General features: G+C 39.0%; 1 long non-coding RNA gene across 2 annotated transcripts in view; it reads left to right on the plus strand.

The window, feature by feature from the left end:
* Positions 1-4,921: 4,921 nt before the first annotated feature.
* The window catches only part of LOC141990012 (uncharacterized), a 99,690-nt gene continuing 85,629 nt past the window's right edge, over positions 4,922-18,982 (plus strand). For both annotated transcript variants that reach the window (XR_012640047.1, XR_012640046.1), the window contains exon 1: positions 4,922-5,035. This is a non-coding gene — a long non-coding RNA (uncharacterized LOC141990012). The remainder of the gene's footprint in view (positions 5,036-18,982) is intronic.

Genomic DNA, 18,982 nt, shown 5'->3' on the forward strand with positions numbered 1-18,982 from the left:
ACTTTAGCCCAGGTTTGCCTAAAGGTTTGTGAACTTTTCAGCAAATCTGCAGCGAGTTTCTTGTGAATCTGAGTGATTTCAGAGGTTTTCCATCACAAAAAGATTTATGCTCTATCCGTTCCTTAGAGGAATTAAGAACCGGATAGAAAGTTTGGACATAAAACATGATCATCTTTTGACCTGTATGAGCACTGTTTAAAAAAACAGGTAGCCAATATAAATAACAAATAGGGAGACTGGTATGTAAAGTATATGAAGAAAAAAGAGCCAAATCTTGAATTCTCTGTTCAGCAAATTCCCATAGATTATAGAATTTAGGATTTGGCCAAAGGTGGGGGAAATGTGTGTGTATATGAACAAGTAACTAATATTTTCAAATAGTATTGTAAATAGTAAGAACAAGGATTATATTAAGCAAAATAGAAATGTTGGAAAATTGAATTCAGGCAATAAGTAGTGATTTTGGAGCCTTCCTAATGGAAAGGAGGTAGAGCAAGTTATTTTATTTTTTCAAGGATGGCTTTCTGATATAATAAACCTGGGTATAACTGATGGGTCGGTGTGAGAGGCCACACCTAAATACCAGATTGGAAACTGAAGCACTGGATAATCCAATAATTTGTAGAGTCTAGGATGCCCGAGTTAAGGAGAGCACTTGCAGCAAGGAGGTAAAAGAGATTTTAATACATGGTGGTCACTCAATCCTGATCTTCCCTAGTGTGTCCTCCTTACCCAGGCCAAACCAATAGGGCCAGTTTTTATTAAAAATGACCTTCCTATAGAAGAATCTTGAGACAGCTTTGAAGTGCCTAGTGAATTTGAGAACCCCATGTTGACGGAACTGCTGTGTTTTATAGGACACTGTCAAGGCAATATTCCTGCAGGTGACATTCATGTATAACACATGGTTTGGCAAACTGCTCTGAGGCTGAAGGAAGAAGTGAATTTTAAACGAAGCTCTGCTAGATAAACTGGAAAACCCAGTTTGGTTACCCGTGTTGTTTGTGGTTTAACCCTGGGGGCTGTGAATAAATGACTTATGTTGTTTTGTTGTAGCAGAAAGCAAAACTTTATTTCCGAGGTGCTTGTTTCCTATTAGACTCAGAATATCCTTAGTATATTTCACAAGGACAGTACAAAGATACCTTATTGTTGCCAGTGATTCTAGATTATCAGACTTCCATCAAATGTACATTTTTCTTTTACACTTATGAAGATAACCAGTGGGCTTAAGTGGAGTAACAAAGTAAGGAGTTGTCTGTGGCACCATTTTGCAGAATCTTTCTGTAGGGTAGTACTGCAAGAATTAACAGTGATCCTGTCATCATTAATTTCAGCAGCTTCCTGTTTGATGCTATCAGACTTCCTTGAAGTGAAGGTAGGAGCTAGGCAAAGGCATTGAAATGCTAACAGCAATGCTCCAGAAGGAGGTGGGGTATGGAGTAGCATGTCATACGTTTAGGGGTCTGGATGGCCTGCTCTGCAGGTAGACAAAGTTGTCTAGTTTCCTGCACATCTGCCGCTGACGTTCTTTTCGCTGGGAGAACTTGATATGGCCTTAGCTTTGGAAGGTCTTAGTTTTCATCTTCACGTACTCCACATACCATCCCATTCTGCCTACATGCATACACTTAACGTCTACCCATTCATCTGTATTGTTATTCTCTGAGATCTAACAAGCTAAATTGGGTTGGGTCAGGACAATAGTTGGGTAGGCAATCTCCAAAGTGCGCCTTGATGCTGCTGGATGTGGTGTTTGTAAGGCTGAAGGTAGCACTCTTCCTTCCTACTCAGTATTAAATCTAGTACCCCAGCATGGTATTAAAGGTTATTGTCATAAGGCTGGAATATATAGAAAAGAAAACCACCATTACTGAAAAGTGCCTTTGGCTTGTTTAAGGGTTGTAAATGGCTAATGAATTTGATTTTATATTAATATTTTTATAAAGTAGAACCAAAAGAGAGATTATTTTCCTTCTAAAATGTAATCACAGTTTCATAGAAGTTAGAGATGGCAAAGTACTCAGGTCATCTTGTCCAGTCTCATTAGCAAAGGATTGAATGTATATATTCTTCAAACAATTTTATCAATCAATAACTTTAGGGCCAGATCCTTACCTGGTATAAATTAGCATAGTTTTATTGATTTCAATGGAGCTATACCATTTTATAGCACCGGTGGATTTGGCACTTAAACTTTATGCTCTAGAATATATTGTTCAGTATTTTGAAATTAAAGGGACGTTTGTTTTTATTTTGTAAGAGGAAAATTATGTGCTTCAATATTTCTTTTGAGCATTTCTCAAATATGTCAGTGCATTCTTTATCTGTGCAGAGTTCTTGGTCTGTCTAAGAAGTAAATTTAACAAGCAGAAGGAGTCATAATTACATATATCTGTGACTTCTGGATTGGTTTTAATTGTGAATGGCATATGTTTCACTAGTGAGACTGATATAATGATTTGTAACAGGTAGAATACGAGATGTACATAAAGGAAGTCACCTGGAAACATAATCTTACCTCCTTCACAGGCAAAGTGTTTTGGGTTTTTGTCTGTCTGTTTTTCCTATAGGTCTATCCGAAATCAAATCATCCACACTGGTGTTAGCAGTTTGCTTTCTGCCTGTACACATAAGCTTGTTTTATAATCTCAGGATGGTCGGCATCTGACTCTCATTATCTGGATAAATGAAATTCGAAAGATCTTGATTGAATTAGCACTTTAAGAATGCACCTTACCAGAAGCAGATGGAAAAAATAGTGTCTTGGTGTCCGGCCATTTTCCTATTCTTAGGGGGAGGGGGAGGAGAGTTCAGCCAGATTAATCCTTGTCAAACACTAATTAAATGTTATGATGATTAATTCTGATATAAATACATTAGTTCATTATATTATAAATTATAAATAGTTTAAAGAATTAAGTAGCCATTGAGAATCCATACTCAAACTGGATCATAGTAGTTAAAGACAGAAGGTCTAAAGTTATTAGATCAGTCAGTCAATTTTTTGCTAGGTAGGGCTAGCCTAGTCTCCCCTCCCCTCCCCAATAGAAGATGTTTTTTGTTATTAATATCTGGAATATTTTACACTCATCAGCAATATAAAATAGAACTCAGATAAATCTTATTGTAATAAAAACATCTTAACTGCTTTATTTAAAGGCAATATTTGGCTTTTCATTCACAGATCTCAAAGTGCTTTACAAAGGAAGTACTATTATTTCCGTTTTGCACATGCAGAAACTGAGGGATGGAACTGAGAGATGGGAAGTGATTTGCCAAGGGAACACAACTGGTCATTGGCAAAGCTGTGAATAAAACCCAGGTCGTTTGACTCAAGTCCAGTGCTTTATATACTGGACCACTTTGCCACTATATTTTACTAACATTCCCAATGCTAGGAAAGTTGGCAACTGACATTACAAAGTTGTTGCCTAACCAGTTTATTAAATCAATCTAATAACTCGTAACTAAGAAAAACACATTAGTTAATTATGTGAAAATATTATACTGACAAATAATGGAAAACCTTTGTGAACTTTGAATACAAAATATTAAAAATAAACTCCTGTATATGGAAAGTATATAGCCTTTTTGTGATAACAAGCAGGGTTTCTTAAAAAGGCAGCATGTTTTGGTGCAGAGCTAGTTAAACTACTGCTGCACTGCATTGCACTACTTGGACTTTTCAGCGCCACCCCCCCCCCGCCCCCCGCCCCCCGCCTGGTCACCAGTCACTGCTCTTCTGGAATGTGCTTGGAGTCAACCTTCAGGGAAAGTTTCATTGAGGTTTCAGATTGATGATGTAAAGCAACAGACCTTAGCATTTCCTTAGTCCATCACAATGGCGCCTGCAACACCTCAGTTCACCATTGTGCTGGCAGATGCATAAAACATGCAACAGACAAAGCTGAATTAATTTACTAACAATGAATTCTGATACTAGATATTGGAGAAAGTTGATCTCTAGTCTTTCGTTTCAGATGTTTTATGGATTAGTTGAACATGTAGGAAGAGCAATCTTAACTGCACAAAATGTAGCACTTCACTATGCTCAGCAAAAACAATACTGAAAGTTTTAGTTATCCCTGTACTGCTAAAACATAATTGGTTTGTTGCAAGTTTGAAATGGTGCAAATAATATTTTAAAATGTGAAACAAGTGTTTTCGCTTTTGTAGGAAAGTTGGTTTGTCTGATCACAAAAAATAGTCCACCAGTAACTTTTCATACATGAGTAAAATGCTTTATATTTCTGCAGTTTTTGTTTTGTTACAATAAATAAAAGGCTAAATACTAAAAGTAGCACTGTTTCTTAAAAAAAAGTAGTAAACCATTTGCAATAATATAGAGACAAATAGTGTGTGTGAAAGTGACAGCTTGTGAAAAGAACATACCAGTATCCTATTACGCACTTGCATCAATTATACAAGACAAAACAGTGTGTCACTGAGAGAACATTCTGTGGTGCCCACCTGTGTTTTCCTAGGTGAAAGGGTAATTATTTTGCTGTTATTTCTTAATTTATTAATAGTCAGCACCGAATGTTAGAGTAAAAGATTATTCAAAACGAAGTGACAGATCAACTGTGTGGAAGATGTAACGATCTAGCTGCTGATAAGGAAAGCAATTAGTGTAAAGATAAAGGTCAGTATAGGATCTGAACTCTATTGATTGGTATTTCAGAAAAGATGAACACTACAAACCGAACTCTGCTGGTGTAAATTGGCACAGCTCCTTGAAGGTCAATGGAGCTGCAATAATTTGCACAAGCAGAGTATTTGGCCCTGGTTTTGGCTACAATTTAAGAGAGATTGTGAAGGTGAGGTGATCTATGAGACAATTGCATAACATCCCTGTGGTAGCTATGGCAATTGCTTACGTGGAAAAGTAGTAGTTAACATGTTTTCTTCTTCTTTTGTTGCAGTTTAACAGCAGGGAACAAGGAGAAGTCAGCATTATGTGCAGGTCCACAGACCACAGCTGGATTACTACTAGAATAAGTGATTTAAGACAGTAAACACAAGTCAGATTTGGGTAAGTGGGAATACTGGAATGAAAGGGTTTAGATTTAGAAAAAAACCAAATGGTTTACTGTTCATAATTAGGTTATGAATGTGAATGCAGTTCAGTAGGTTTACAGGAGCAACAATGCCTTCCACACAGCAATCACTGTGATTAACAGTGTGTTTTGTTATTGCACCCAAGGCCATTATTAATATTTCACTTCATTGCTGTTGATAGCATATTTTCTCAGGGAATATTACTTAAATCAGGTTAACTAAGAAGAATCCAGTTGGAGATTTTCATTTACTGGCATAAATAAACTCCACATGGCAAATTAATGGTCAGTAGTTACTGTTATTAGACTAAAACCAAATCCCAACAGCCATGGTCACTTTAAAAAAAAAATCTCATTCCCACTTGAGGATTTCTGTTCTAAATGTAACTAAAATCTGTAATTTCTTTAAATTTCATTGTTTGATTGTAGTGTTAATTTACAGCCATGAACTGTATGATACTAGAAAAATATTCCTAGCAAGTAAGCAGCAGTGATACAGATGAGCAAATGGAGTAGGAGACACTTATATGCACAATACAGAAGCACAATCATCACTCTGATCACTCAGCCTGACATTTTTGCTCTTCACAAATTACTTTGAGTGCATCAATGGACATAAATAAGCTACACTTTCATCGGCATTCTAATGATCAATCTAGTGAAATACAACTGTATAATACCTTATTGTTAACCCTTTCAGTGTGAGGATCTAAAGTTGCTCATTGTGTTGTTGAAATAGTTTGTTTGAGGTAGATGAAAATAGGTTCTCAATCAGAGAAGAATAGGTTTTTTATTTTAATTTTTCCCAGTCAGGAAAAACATGTATAATTATATGAAATGACTGTTGAATGCTCCTTCTGTTTAAAAAAAAATTAATGTAAAAGGGAAACTGTTTAAGTTGTGAGTGAAGAATTCAGTTTTTAACTAAGATGGAATAATAGATTCATGGACTTTAAGGGCAGAAGGGACCATTATGATCACATAGTCTGATCCTCTATGTAATACAGGCCAAACAACTTTACCCAGTAATGTTTTCATCAAACCCATAACTTCCGCTTGAGCTAGAGCAGCGTATCTTTTCGAAAAAATAGCCAGTCTTGATTTAAAGACTTCAAATGATGGAGAATCCACTACATCTCTTGGTAAGTTATTCCAATGCTTAATAACCCTTACTGTTAAAAATGTATGCCATATTTCTAGTCTGAATTTGTCTAGCTTCAGCTTCCAGCCATTGGATCTCATTATGCATTTTTCTGCTAGATTAATGAGCTGTCCACAACCAGAAATTTCTTTCCCAATATAGGTACTTATAGACCCCAATTAAGACACCTCAAACTTTCTCTTGGATAAACTAAATAGATTAAGATTCTTAAGTCTCTTACTATAAGGCATGTTTTCCAGATCACAAATCATTCTTGTAGTGCTTCTCTGTACCCTTTCCAATTTGTCAACATCCTTTTTAAAATGGCAAAACCAGAACTGGACGCAGTATTCCAATAAGGCGGTATACTGAGGTAACACCACTAATCTGTTCCTTCTTCATATTCCCCTGCTTATTCATCCGAGGACAGCATTCATCTTCTTAGTTACAGCATTGCACTGGGAGCTCGTGTTCTCTTGCTTATTTAGCATTGCCCCTAAGTTCTTTTCAGTGTTACTACTTTCCAGGATACAGTCCCCCATCCTATAAGTATGGCCCACATCCTTTGTTCCTAGATGTGACCTTGCATTTGACTGTATTCAAATACATATTTTGAGCTCATCTCAGCAAGCAATCCAGGTTGGTCTGTATAACTGACTTGTTCCCATCACTATTTATCACTCCACCAATTTTGTTCATGTGCAAAGTTTGCCATTAATGATTCTGTATTTTCCTATTTTCTTCCAGATCATTGATAAAGATATTGAATAGCTTTGGCACTGTCATAAATATACAGCTGAGGGTAGCATAAAATCCCTCCTTACCTGTAAAGGGTTAAGAAGCTCAGATAACCTGGTTGGCGCCTGACCAGAAGGACCAATGGGGAAAGAAGATACTTCCAAATCTGGGGGGAGGCTTTGTTTGGGGCTCTCTGTGTGTGTTCTCCCCGGAGACAAAGGGAGAGACCAAGCAAGTAAACCAGCTCCCACTGAAGTGATACATCTAATATTACAGAAATAGTAAGTAATAGCAAGGAAATGTGTTAGAGTATCTTTTGTTTTAACTTGTGAATTGTCCCTGTGCTCAGAGGGAGGTTTATCCCTGTTTTTGTAACTTTAAAGTTTTGCCTGGAGGGGAAACCCTCTGTGTTTTGAATCTTTTTGTTACCCTGTAAAGTTATCTTCCATCCTGATTTTATAGAGGTGATTCTTTTACCTTTTTAAAAATAAATTCTTCTTTTAAGAACCTGATTGATTTTTCATTGTTCTTAAGATCCAAGGGTGGGTCTGTATTCACCTGTACCAATTGGTGAGGATATTATTCTCAAGCCTTCCCCAGGAAAGGGGGTGTACGGCTTGGGGGAATATTTTGGGGGAATAGGACTCCCAAGTATGCTTTCCCTGATTCTTTGTCTAAATCTCTTGGTGGTGGTAGCATACTGTTCAAGGACAAGGTGGAATTTGTGCCTTGGGAAAGATTTTAACCTAAGCTGGTAAAAATAAGCTTAGGGGGTCTTGCATGTGGGTCCCCACATCTGTACCCCAGAGTTCAGAGTGGGGAAGGAACCCTGACAGACACAAAAGGAGATCACTGTAAGACCTGACTAGAAACATCACTAGTGAGTGGCGATTCCCTATTTAACATTACTTCTTGTGGCTTATCAGTTAACCAGTTTTTAATCTCTTTAATATGTGCTATGTTGATTTTTTGTGTAGTGATTTTTTTTTTAAATCAGACTGTTATACAGGACTAAGTCTGCCTTGCAGAAATCGAGATAGATTATCTCTGTCATTGAAGGTTTTTAAGAACTGGTTACATGAACACCTGTCAGGAATGGTCTAAGTATACTTAATCCTGCCTCAGTATAGGGAGATGGACTAGATGACTTCTTGAGGGCCTTTCTAGCCCTTCATTTTTGTGATTCTATGATTGTGTCAACACAGTTACATTTTTCAACCAAATGAAATTAAGTTTGTTTGCCAAGACCTATTTTCAGTAAAACCAAGTAGACTGCCATCCTTTAATCCTTTACTAATTGCATTCCATATGAGCCTTTCCATGACTTTGCCCAGCACCAATGTCAGTCTAACTGGCTTACAGCTACCCATATCATCCTATTTACCCTTTTAAAAATATTGACTCCACATGATCGTTTTTTTGTTCTTTTGAAACTTTCCCAGTATTCAAAGATCTGTTAGACCTCAGAACCATTAATGTTGATTTTTCATTGGCAAAGTCTTTTAAAACTCTTGAGTGCAAGTTATCTGGTCCTGCAGGTTTAAAAAGATTTAACTTTAATAGCTGCTATTTAACATACTTCCTAGCTACCAAAGACATAGAAAGTATTTCCTTACCACTTTATGATATGAATATATCATTCTGCTTCTTTCCAAATACGGAACAGAAATGTTATTGAACTCTTCTACCTTTTCTGCATTACAACTAATAATTTTACTATCCTTATTGAGTATCTGACCTATGCCAGTGCTAGGATATTTAAATAGTTGCTCTTTAATAGCAACTGTACCAGGTAATTTGACACATTTTTACTCTGAAAGACAGTTTTCACATTCTTAAAGTTCCAGGTGTTTTTTGAGCTTTCAAGGTTCATGTTTTTTAAGTTTTTCTTAGTAACCATCAGGACTGCCAATTTTAAGTGAAAGCAGAGAATGTCTTATAATCACATGACTTTAAGAGCTGGGGTTTAAAGAAAAATGCCAAATAGTGTGAGACTTGTGATAAAATCACAAGAGTTGGGACCAACAAGCTAGACTAACTTTATATTATTCAGGCTGTACAGTACAGCATGAATTATCCGAAACTCCCTGTTATCCAAAAGAGGGACAAGTTTCTATTAACCCAACTGAGTCCTACATTGATTATTTGAACATAATTAATGCCCTCCATTGCATTTGGATAAATAATGTTCTTGTCTACATCAAACTACTGCACGAATTAGTGGGACAGTATGTTCCTCACAGAAGGAAAGATATGTCACTTTATGAAGAAGGCCATTTGTCTATGGATATGTCTACACTACATTATTTACAATGGCGCAGGTGCACTGATGCAGCTGCACCGCTGTAGTGCTTCAGATGAAGGCGCTCTAAGATGACAGGAGATAGCTCTCCTGTCATCTTAATAACTCCTGCTTGCGTGAGAGGCAGTTGCTATGTCGGCAGGAAAAGCTCTCCTGCCAACATAGCACTGTCCACACTGGTGCTTCGGTCGGTGTAATTTACATTGCTTAGGGATGTGGATTATTCTGTAAATTATACTGAAGTAATTTGTAGTGTAGACCTAGCCTATGCCTCCTACTGTAGATGAGGAACACATAATTGTAAAACGTGCCAAACTGGAGTTTAGGGCCTAGGCCTCACTTTTAGTTAAACATAGACAGCTGTTGTGTTCAGTGCAGTTATTCCAGATTTATATGTTTTTGAGAAAAGAATTTGGCTCTGAATATCTGGAGGGTGAGTTCTTAAAAATCCCTTTTACTTGGTCAAAAGAACTATGGCATGTTTTACAGCCCTGACTTCTCCAAACCAAAACCGCTCTTTTGATGGAAGTTGAGGTACATTATTAATACTGTATAAGTCAGTTATTTTTTATTTATGACAGTTATGGTTTCATTAAAAATGGCATTACCTGCTGGGCCGCACAGCTATGCTTTTAATGGTTTTTATCAGGTTGTTAAAACTACACAGATAATAAATATTTTAATAGTGAGAAAGAGCAAACCATTTAACAGACTACATTTGTTCTAGAATCTGATGCCACACAGAATGATCATGGCTCTTAATTCTTAATAAATAACCAAGATTGCCTATTTAAAAAAAGGATTAAATGATGCCCATGGCATTTCCAGTGAGCCAGAAGGGTGATTTCTGTGAAGCAGTAAATCATTGTCCACAGATCCTTTTAGTGATCAAGAATATCAAGAATAGCAAAAGGAGCATTTTGAAAACACCCGAATACAATCAGAAGGAATTTTACTGTATTCTGTTGTTATTTTTATCACTATTTTTTTCCAAATCAGTGGCTGTATTTATATCCCACAAAGATGATGGGCAGTGGTTTGTCCATTGAAATCAGTCAAAGTTAAGAGTGCATTTGTTGCCTTGAATTTATATCATTTGAATTGCTGGCATATAAGATAGACAGTGGCTTCTTAGTGTAGTTTTAAGAATTTCCACTTGGTGGAGCTTTATGATTGAATTTTTAATAAATTATCAAATTTTAAATATTTGCAGCTCAGACATTTAATATTATAGTGAAATAAAATACGTTTAAGAAAATTTAATGAAGAGTAGTTTTGAGTTATTTAACTTACTTTATTCTTGGATCAAACCATTTGATCCTGCTTATAAAAAAATAAATACAGTATTTGAAAATACTTTGGTCTGATTAACTCTGATCTTTTAAAAACAGCATAGCATACAATGGGTAATGATTATATATAGCTACCTTTTAGATGTATATTCTCTTAACCTTAAAAATCACTTGCTACATATTTAACATTTTAATACTTTGAAAAGCTGGGAATATCAAAATCTAATGCTATCTTACATTTACTGTATATATTTTCTTAAATTCTGAAGGATCCCAAAGAGCTTTAGCAATTACTTATTCACTTTATAGTGCCTAAAAATGTGTGAGGGTCTTCCTGGAGACATAGGATGACATGGTCTATGCCCCAGAGAAATTGCAGTCTAAGTTTTAGATGTGAGTTGATGAATGGAGCTAGCTATGTGGAGGGGATGGCAAGAGAGGAAATGAGGTTTACACTGATATCATCACAGTTTAGGCACATGCATATCTTTGTGGTTCTATTAGTTTGTGTTTAGACAAAGATGGGGAAAAAACAATAGAATATTTTGGACTCGCTTCTGTAGAGGTTGTGGAAAAACTGAGAATTCAGGAGGCATTTAAGTAAGGTTAATGCTCTATGAATGTAACAGATATACCATCAGTTATAGGATTACTTCATACATCACAGAAATATATCTGAGGTAAAATGTAGGAATTATTGAGTAATATACATCAGCACAGATGACAGACGACTATCCTACACATTTTTGTAGCATGTGTGAGAACTGCCCTTTGGGGCACCAATGCTTGCATATGTAGAGTTTTTTGCAACTCAAAAAAGATATAATATCCACACCAACCTTTCCCCTCCAAACCTATCCACCCCTTATCCTGCTCTCCCTTGTGTCCTTTCATCACTTGTACTCCATTTTCTTTTTGTTCTCTTCCCCTTGCCTCCCTTCAGCATCCTCTCTACTACTCCTAGTTACAGAGTAGCAGCCATGTTAGTCTGTATCCGCAAAAAGAAAAAGAGTACTTGTGGCACCTGAGAGACTAACAAATTTATTTGAGCATAAGCCTTCCTGAGCATCCAGTGAAGTGAGCTGTAGCTCACGAAAGCTTATGCTCAAATAAATTTGTTAGTCTCTAAGGTGCCACAAGTACTCCTTTTCTTTTTACTCCTAGTTAGCCATTTCTCTGCATATACTCATTCCTCCTGAGCCTCCTCTCACCAACTGGAGCAAGGGCTTGATGAGGGATTTACTGTCAGGAACCACAGAGATTTTCCCGCCCTCTCTGAGGAAGAGGAAAGAGGGAATCACCAGGGGCTTGTTAAGATCTTGCATTGATCAGCCTCAGGTGGGTTATTAAGTTATATTGATGTGCAAAATCTTAATGCAGAGTTAAGACTGTAGATGCTCAGCACTGCCCTGTGCTCCTTGGGCCCTTCCAGAACATGGGAATTTAATTCCCCAAACTCAAACCTCAGGAGAAAAAACAGGAAATGTGGTGTTAGGGTCCCTTTAAGTGCCCCTTGCAAGAAAATTAATGTTACAAGAAAAAATCTAAACATAAATGTTAGAGAAACAAAAAAATGCAGCATTAAGGTGACACATCCTACACCACACAGCTAACTCCCCCCTCTGATCCCTTCCTGAAAATGCCGTTCAGGGAGATTACACTGTCTAACTTCCTGCCTTAGCTTTTTCCAGCCAACAGGTTGTCTTTAGATCAATGGTGCTGCGAATATCAGTGATGTGTGTTGGACCAAATTAAAAGGATTGCTGAACTGGAACTTAGGCACAGAGAAAATGGCAGATTTAGATAGGGAGGGTTAAGATATGGTAATAATTCCTACATGCCACAGGGGGCTACAACAGTGGTGCCCTCAACTCACCTAACAATATTGTTAATCTATCCAACCACACGCTTAGCCCGGCAGAAGAGTCTGTCCTATGTTGGGGACTCTCTTTCTGCCTCACCACCCCCACGAACATGGTACAGTTCTGCAGTGATCTGGAAGCCTACTTCTGTTGTGTCTGATTTAAGGAATATTTTCAACACACCACTGAACAGTGCACTGACCCACAGGAACCCTCCTACCAACACTACAGAAAGAAGAATTCTGTGCAGACTCCTCCTGACAGTCGAAATGACAGACTGGACTTCTACATAGAGTGCTTCCGCAGATGTGCACAGGCTTAAATTGTGAACAAACAGCATCACTGCCCATAACCTCAGCCGTACAGAATGCAACGCCATCCACAGCCTCAGAAACAACTCTGACATTATAATCAAAGGGGCTGACAAAGGAAGAGCTGTAGTCAGAATGAACAGGTCGGATTATGAACAGGAGGCTGCCAGGCAACTCTCCAACACCACATTCTACAGGCCACTATCCTCTGACCCCACTGAGGAGTACCAAAAGAAACTACAGCATCTGCTCAAGAAACTCCCTGCTACAGCACGGGAACAAATCTACATGGACACACCCCCAGATCCCCGACCAGGGGTATTCTATCTGCTACCCAAGATCCATAAACCTGGAAACCCTGGACGCCCCATCATCTCAGGCATTGGCACTCTTACAGCAGAATTATCTGGCTATTTGGACTCTCTCCTCAGACTCTACGCTACCAGCACTCCTAGCTATCTTTGAGACACCACCGACTTCCTGAGGAAAGTACAATGCATTGGTGATCTTCCTGAAAACACCATTCTGGCTACCATGGATGTAGAAGCTCTTTACACCAATATTCCACATGAGGATGGACTACAAGCTGTCAGGAACAGTATCCCTGATGAGGCCACGGCACACCTGGTGGCTGAGCTTTGTGACTTTGTCCTAACCCACAACCATTTCAGATTTGGGGATGACTTATACCTTCAAGTCAGTGGCACTGCTATTGGTACCCACATGGCCCCACAGTATGCCAACATTTTTATGGCTGACTTAGAACAACGCTTCCTCAGCTCTCGTCCCCTAGGGCCTCTTCTCTACTTCTCTACATTGATAACATCTTCATCATATGGACCCATGGGAAGGAGGACCTTGAAGAATTCCACCTGGATTTCAACAATTTCCACCCCACCATTAACCTCAGTCTGGACCAGTCCACACAAGAGATCCACTTCCTGGACACTACACTGCAAATAAGTGATGGTCACATAAACACCACCCTATACCGGAAACCTACTGACCACTATACTTACCTACATGCCTCCAGCTTCCATTCAGGACACATCACACGATCCACTGTCTACAGCCAGCCCCTAAGATGCAACTGAATTTGCTCCAATCCCTCAGACAGAGACAAACACCTACAAGATCTTTATCAAACATTCTTAAAACTACAATACCCACGTGGGGAAGTGAGGAAAGAGATTGACAGAGTGAGATGAGTACCCAGAAGTCACCTACTACAGGACAGGCCCAACAAGGAAACACCACTGGCCATCATTTATAGCCCCCAGTTAAAACCTCTCCAGGACATTATCAACGATCTACAGCCTATCCTGGAAAACGATCCCTCACTCTCACAGACTGGGGAGATAGGCCAGTCCTCACTTACAGACAGCCTCCAACCTGAAGCAAATACTCAGCAGCAACTACACACCACACCACAGAAACACTAACCCAGGAACCAATCCCTGAAGCAAACCACATTGCCTAGTCTGTCCCCATATCTACTCTAGTGATACCATCAGAGGACCTAACCACATCAGTCATACCATCAGAGGCTCGTTCACCTGCACATCTACTAACGTTATATATGCCATGAAGTACCAGCAATGCCCCTCTGCCATGTACATTGGCCAAACCGGACAGTCCCTACATAAAAGAATAAATGGACACAAATCGGACATCAGGAATGGTAACATACAAAAGCCAGTAGGAGAACACTTCAATCTTCCTGGACATTCTATAAAAGATTTGAAAGTAGTTATACTTGAACAAAAAAACTTTAGAAACAGACTTCAAAGAGAAACAGCAGAACTAAAATTCATTTTCAAATTTAACACCATTAATTTGGGCTTGAATAGGGACTGGGAGTGGCTGGCTCATTACAAAAGCAGTTTTGCCTCTCCTGGAATTGACACCTCCTCATCTATTATTGGGAGTGGACTACATCCACTCTGATTGAATTGGTCGCTGGTTCTCCACTTGTGAGGTAGCTGCCTTCCCTTCATGTGTCCTTATATAATGCCTGCATCTGTAATTTTCACTCCATGCATCTGAAGAAGTGGGGTTTTACCCATGAAAGCATATGCCCAAATAAATCTGTTAGTCTTTAAGGTGCCACCAGACTCCTTGTGGTAATAATTCCTATTGCTCTTAAACAGAAACTCTGCTGCAGCTTTAACTGTGGACTAAGCTATTTTTATAGCTTTTTTTCAAAAGCATGTTATGTTGTCTATAGATATTGAGGTAACACATGAAAGAATAGGATTAGCGTTAAGGTTATTGCATATAGTTTTGTCAAATTTGAATAAGTGATTTGATTGTGCACAGAGGGTTAAATCCTGGTCCATTTAAGTCAATGGCAAAACTCCCACTGACTACAGTGGGGCCCGAATTTTGCCCACTGTCTGTATAGCAAAGCACTTTCTACCCTGTTTTTTAGACTCCTACACACAAAAATCCTATTTCTCCATGGATTTTTTTTTTAACATGTCTTGGTTGGTACTTAATGCACATTGTATTTTGATCTTTGCGGACTGACGTGGGGCACAATTTATGTGTATACAAAGGGTGTGTCTACACTGCAATTAAACACCTGTTGCTGGCCCGTGGCAGCTGACTCAGTTTCACAGGATTGTTTAATTGTGATGAAGAAATTCGGACTTGGGGTGGAGCCCAAGTTCTGGGACCCTGCAATGTGGGAGGGTCCAAGAGCCCAGGCTCCAGCCCAAGCCTGAATATCTACACTACAGTTTTATAGCCCCATAGCCTGAGCCCTGTGAGCCTGAGTCAGCTGGCATGGGCCAGCTGCGAGTGTTTAGTTGAAGTGTAGACGTACCCATAGAAAACTTGGCATTTCAAATACAGTCATGGGGTTTCCTTTATGTTTTATAACCAAGCATAGAACATATCAGTGGATATTCTGTCCTCCTGGCTTCAGAATCTGAAATAATATGTTGGGGGGAAAAGGAGGTGGTTCTACATAGTGAAGAATGTATCTCTTTACTTAAATCTCATGCTTTGTAATTTTTTTTAAACAGTGAAGAGAATGTGCCCAGGGGTATCCAGCTGCCTCCTGCCTTGCCTTGTCTCTGAGCTCACAGGAGGAGGGGGCAAACCACAATAATTAAGCAGCAGCTCATTCTGGTGAGGGTCACACATTATGGCATCAAGTGCCCAATTTATCGGAGCAGACTAAAGCTCTTAGACTACCATTTTCCCTGGATCATCTAGATTTCTTTCATAGGATGGATTTTAAAAATGTATAAAACGTTACTAATGAATCTTTAATGTCATGACTATTTCTCCCCTTCCTCCACCCCATTCTAGCAGTCAGGGGAAGAGGAAGCTGGAGTGTAGCTGAGGACAGGGATCCTGGGGGAAAAGAACAAGAGAAGGAAAATAACTATCTGAGTAAGCCACTAATATTTATAAATATACATCGCTAGGAATTTCATACATGCATCTATAATTAAATGTTATATTTTTTCTCATAAGTGGATATGTTAGCTAACATGCTTTTCAAGTACAGCATTGTAAAATTATATAACTTGCATTTGAAGACTGGTGAGAGTATGTGATGATATTAAACAATGGAAAAATTTTCTTTGCTACAACCAGTCTAGTTTAGGATGCTTGGGTCTAGGACCATTTAAACATATGCAATAATTTTGTAGTGTTTTGACTAACATTTGGAAGTGCCACATATGTAGAAGTTGCTGATTTTGGACAGCCACACTGCTAGTTTAAGGCACCTCTGTTTTTTCTAAATTCTGCATGACTGCCAAACCTTCTGTGTGCTTTTCCTAGAAATGCAAAATACTTTTTTGTGTAACTAGCATGAGTCATGTCTTATGTCTGCTGAGCCATGTAATGTATGTTACCCAGTTATGTTCCATGTAATGGGGAAATAGCACACTAAACGTTTATTTAAAGGGAAATATTAACTGTTTGTGCTAGTGATCAGTATTTCTCCTATCTAGTACCATACATTTAACATCAATGTGTCTTGGGTCTCCGTAGTTTAGGAAGGTCATTGTACTGAGGAACAGTTGATGGACTTTAATTTTCTGCAGTACAGTGTGTATAAAGTACTGTAGCATTATGCTCTGACCTGGCTTTTGGTGATTTATTTTAGCAAAATTGCATGAGTATTTACTTAAGTTTCTTTAAAAATTATACTTAAAATCCTTGATCATGCAAGTCCTTGTGTAGTGTGAAGTAGGGTGCAGGTGTTGTGCAAGTGTGAATGGATGCTGCGCAGGCCTAAAGTTAATGCTAGGCTTATATGCACAAAGGGATAGTAGTGCCTGCTTCTTTACTCTCAGACACATGAGGGAGAGGGCACGTTTGAGAGGAATAATGTTGCCAATCCTAAGAATGAAAATATAATGCATTAGAACCCAAAAGTCATGAGATTTCTTTTAAAAATAATAAACCATGTCTTTTGGTCTCCTTTTGTTTGAACTCCCCCTGCCTGTTTCTGAGATTTGATTTGATTTGAAAATACATTCTTAAACGTATACAATATACCCACACACAAATGCAGAGGCTGGCCCCGGCTGCCCTGTGTTCCCGCTCCCTAACTTCCTCTCGCTGCCGTTCTAATCCACAGCCTTCTCTTGCTGCCCTATTTATCTGCTTGCCAACTCTGACCACCACCAAGCTCTTCAGTGCACCTGCTCCCCAAGGAAAAAAGAAAAGGAGGACTTATGGCACCTTAGAGACTAACACGTTTATCTGAGCATAAGCTTTCGTGAGCTACAGCGTGAGTGTAGCTCACGAAAGCTTATGCTCAGATAAATTTATTAGTCTCTAAGGTGCCACAAGTCCTCCTTTTCTTTTTGTGGATATAGACTAACATGGCTGCTACTCTGAAACCTGTCATACTCCCCACTGGTAGGCTTCAGCTGGAGAGAGAGAAAGACCCTCCCCTCCCTGTAGCAGAGGGAGTTTTCCCATTTTCCTGCTTGCATTAACTCTCCCTCACTCCGCTGCAATGTGTCGGATGGGAGGACGGGGAGGCCACTACTGACAAGCTTGGTGGGTGGGGTGGGGGCACCTTCACTATCCTGTTCCTGCTCCAAGGGACTGCCCTGTTCAGTGTGCATAGAGTCTACTTGGTAGGGCAGGCTGCTGCCTTTCATACAGCATCCTCTAGTGACTGAAGTGGGAAACTACTCTGGCAAAACTCCTGAGTGGTCTGTGGTTGCCGCCACAAGAATCTGCCCCAAATCACAGCACTCACATTATGGTGAGTGTGGGCAACACTGGTGAGGAGTGGGCATATCTGAGGAGACATGGGTTTAGGTATGAGACTTGTGTTGCTAACCAGTTGCACTAAAAACAGAGTACTTTTGCACAGTTCTCCAGCTACTAAGCAGGAGTAACTTGGTAGCCATCCAGCAGATTTCTCAATTCAGGACTGCTCACCCTTTGCTCCTTATCCTTCTCATCACTCTTTACCTTGTGTTTATACACATAACACTCCTCACAAAATTGGGTGATTGGGCAACAAAATAGCAGATGAAATTCAGTGTTGATGCAAAGTAATGCACATTGGAAAACATAATCTCAGTTGTACATACAAAATGATGGGGTCTAAATTAGCTGTTACCACTCAAGAAGATCTTAGAGTCATTGTGGATAGTTCTCTGAAAACATCTGCTCAAGATGCAGAAGCAGTCAAAAAATATGATAATGTTAGCAATGGTGCTGGAACTAGAGGTGCTGCTGCATCCCATGTCTTGAATAGTAATAACAAACACCAAATACATGGTTTCCATCATCAGCACCCCCATTATAAAAATTATTCCAGCACCCTTGAAGTGAGGAACCATTAAGAAAGGATAGATAACAAAGAAAGAAAATATCATAACTCCACTATATAAATCTTTGGTACGCCCACACCTTGAATACTGCATGCAGTTTTCATCTCCCCTTCTCAAAAAAGATATATTAGTATGGAAAAAGTATAGAGAAGGACAATAATAATGACTACGAATATGGAACAGCTTCCATATGAAGAGAGATTAAAAATACTGGGACATATCTGTTTAGAAAAGAGATGACGACTAAGTGGGAATATGAAAGAGGTCTATAAAATCATGAATGGTGTGGTCTAAGTGAATAAGGAAGTGTTATTTACCCATTCATATAACACAAGAACGAGGAGTCACCCAATTAAATTAATAGGTAGCAGGGTTAAAACAAACAAAAAGGAAGTACTTCTTCAGACAAGTACAGTCAACCTATGGAACTTGTTGCCTGGGGATGTTGTGATGGCCA

Source organism: Natator depressus, chromosome 6 (assembly GCF_965152275.1).
Source record: "Natator depressus isolate rNatDep1 chromosome 6, rNatDep2.hap1, whole genome shotgun sequence".
In the NCBI taxonomy this organism is placed as follows: domain Eukaryota; kingdom Metazoa; phylum Chordata; order Testudines; family Cheloniidae; genus Natator; species Natator depressus.